Raw genomic sequence first — 3,609 nt, 5'->3', positions numbered from 1 at the left:
AAGGTGGTGACTTGGTAGCTATCACTTCCAGGGGGTGTTACGTCCAGAGTTTTGGAGGGCATTAGAAGTTCAAAAACATCCCCACCAGGAGTTGCCTCAGCCTGCCAAAGACGATGAGCCGATCTGGTCAGCCAGGTGCAAGATGTGAGCTGGAGAAGCTCGGGGGGGCAGCTCGCCCTGAAATTTCTTCGCTCTAAAGAACCGATTTTTGTTGAAATCGGCTGATGCTGCATTACGAGTTGGAAACCGAGGATGACCGACGTGGTCGGCTCATCGCTATTCTCGCCCGATCGAAGCTCGGGGGCAGTTTGCCCCGAAGGTTCCTTTGCTACAGGAAGCCGATTTTGTTTGAATCGGTTGGCTCTGCATCACAACTTGTCTGAAGAATGGTACTGATATTGCAAAATTATCAGTTTTCAGCATGCCAGTCGATTCAGCGAAAGGCCCATGGCTCTGTTGTAGACACCTGCCTGAAGCCAGATTGCCAGCTTGGTAAAGGGGCTGGTTAGATTCATAATCAGGTTTAATGATCCCTTTTGAGGTGTTTCGTGATACAGAGCCGATGCACGGTCATCGACCTTAGTACAAGTGCGCGAAGTTGCCAGGTTGCCAGTTCAGCAGTACTATCAGAGGAATGTTGGCATGCAAGTTAGCCTTGTTCATGGAGCTCTGGGTAATCATCCACAGTATCGACCGCCAACGGAAGAAAGGTGATCGGCTGGTTGGCCCTGCAGGATAGCTCTCTTGAACGTGATCGAGCCCGCCCTGAAATGTCGATGATCTGGGAAACCGATTTGTTGGAATCGGCTGATGCGGCACCGCAGTTGGGAAGCCGGTGATGGTCCATTAGGCTGGTCCATTTTTTATCCTCGCCTTGGCTGAGGCTCGGGGGGCAGCTCGCCCTCAAGGATTAGCCGATTTTGTTGAAATCGGCTCACTCTTCATCACGGCTCATTTGAAAGATGGTGAATTATTGCAGAAGGAAACCGCCGGAGCTGAGTGAGCGGAATTTGGAAAGGATAATGCGGCAGAAGAATGTCTGAATATTAAAGTTAATAAGGAGACTGGACATTATTTCAGGGGTTTTTCCGCTAAGCTTAACATGCCATCCAGTGAGATCTGCATTTACAAGTCCTAGGATTTGCGCGATTTTGGCTTGGCCTTGTTGGACCGGGAGTTTGGGTCCGGATGGATCTATCTCGAAATTTATCGTGAGGGACCGATGCGCTGCCGTCGGCTCACTGGGCTTTGACCAAATTGACAATCGGCAGAAGAATCAGCACGAAGGACAGTCGGCTAAATTATCCTAAGGGAAATCGGCAAAATCAAATTGGGGAATTTCTTCATTGATAAACCAGATTTCTTACACAGAAGAGCTGATTGCTCTCAAAAGGGAGTACTAAGGGGATACATTGCCCCGTCTACTGCTACTAATCCTGTGCTAAGGGTCCTATCTACGGGCCGTTGCTGCCCTCGTCGTCGCCGTCATCGCCGCTGTCGGCGCTGCTCCCGGCCTGCTCGTCGTCGCTGCTCCAGCGGCCGCCGGTAGGACCTTCGTTGTCCTCATCTTCCTCGTCGTCGTCGTCGTCGCTGTCGAAGTCACTCAGATTCCCCGGCCAGGGGCAATGGCGCTTGGCCGGCGGCTCGTCGGGGAAGCTGTCGTCATCGTCGTCCTCCTCTTCCTCCTCCTTCACCTCCTCGGAGGTGGTGAAGTCGTCCCAAGAGAAGCGATCGTCATCGCTCTCCTTCTCCGGTTCCCCGTCGGCGAGGAAGCGGAGGTCACTCTCCCCATCCGTCGAGGATTTGTCATCCTCCGACCAGAGGGAGAAGTCATGGCTCGACTCCTCCCCGGCCTCAATGGCGCGGCGGATGTTGGCCGCGTGGGCCTCCGCCGGGTTCGGCTCCGGCGTCGGCTCGCGAGACGAAGAGGACTGGGTGGAAAGATCCGACGAGGCGGAGGAGGAAGAAGACATTGTGGCAGAGGAGGGTTTTTTGGAAGTGCTAATGCGAAGAGGATGAAGAGGAGAACTGTTCGATGCGGTTAAATAAAAGGAGATGGGGATTTAATTTTCGTCATGATGAAGCATACTGCGACGGTTCTGCTCTGCCACGACGTGACCCCTCGGAGAAAAAACAGAGTGGTTTTGAAATTATCATTACCAAAACCAGGGGGGCATGTGTTATCACCAGATTTTGGCTAAATCAAGAGGTGGGCCGCACACGTGGAAGATCTCTGAAGCGGCCTTGCTCGAAGAATTTGGGCTAGATTGCCCTGTATCTTTAATTACAATGGATTGTATTTAGTTTAGAAGTTAGAATCTTACCCGTGCACGGTTTAGTGCACGCCCACATTAGAAAGTCCGCTGGACTATAAATATGTACCTAGGGTTTATGGAATAAACAACAACCAACGTTCAACCACAAACAAATCTCGGCGCATCGCCAACTCCTTCGTCTTGAGGGTTTCTACCGGTAAGCACCATGCTGCCTAGATCGCATCTTGCGATCTAGGCAGCACAAGCCTGCTCCACGTTGTTCATGTGTTGCTCGTATCGAAGCCTTTTTGATGGCGAGCAACGTAGTTATCTTAGACATGTTAGGGTTAGCATTGTTCTTCGAATTACATGCTTTCGTAGTGCAACCCTTGCATGTCTAGCCGCCCTTACACCTATCTTAGGTGTAGGGGCGGCACCCCGCTTGATCATGGTTTAGTAGATCTGATCCGTTACGGTTGCTCCTTGATTCTTCAAGGATTAGTTTAATATCTCGCAATAGTTAGGCCTTACAAAGGGTTGGAGGATCCAGACGGCGTGTAGGGTGGCGTTTGCTAGCCCTAGAAAGGACGTTCCGATGATCAACCTCGTGTTGGTTTTTAGGCCCTCTCTAGGATCGGCTTACGGTCACCGTGCGCGAGCGCGAGGCCCAATCGTGAGTAGGACGATCCGATTATGCGGTGAAAACCCTAAATCGTCGTAGATCTCATCAGCTTTATCTTGATCAAGCAGGACCACCATATATTCGGACACCCCGTCCGAATCATGGGTGGATCGGCTCTTTGAGCCGATTCACGGGATAACCCGAGAGCCGATCGAGGCTCGTATTTAACGTTTACGTGTGTGCCCTGCAGGAAACTAAGCGAGGCATCATCCACACCTTCCTGACCGGGTATAGGTCAGGTGGCACGCCCTTGTGATAAACATCGGACGTGCGACCAGGAGGCTTTGCGGGCCGTCGCTCTGAGGGACTGGGGCCAGCCGCAGCCCTAGTTGTTCCCGGCTCTACCGTGCTGACCGTCTCTGCCCGCCAGGGGGTTTCTGACGTCAACAGTTGGATATTCAATAAGTGGTTCGCATGATCAATCCCTAGGAAAAATAACATTGACAAGTTAGTCTACGATAATACAAAGACCAGACATGCACGCAGCAATAACTATACAAGCTGTGCGACAGGAGCATTCATGGAAAAAAATAGCTATAAGCTAAAAATGAGGTATAAGAGCAAGCAGATTGGAAATGCACATAGCATGATTATAAGAGCAGTGTGAGAATAGCAGGCACGAGAAAACAGCTAGCGGCTAGCGGTGAGCTAATGACGTGGTTGTTATCACCA

This window comes from Lolium rigidum, chromosome 3 (genome assembly GCF_022539505.1).
Source record: "Lolium rigidum isolate FL_2022 chromosome 3, APGP_CSIRO_Lrig_0.1, whole genome shotgun sequence".
Lineage (NCBI taxonomy): Eukaryota > Viridiplantae > Streptophyta > Magnoliopsida > Poales > Poaceae > Lolium > Lolium rigidum.
Note: the sequence above shows the minus strand (reverse complement) of the source record.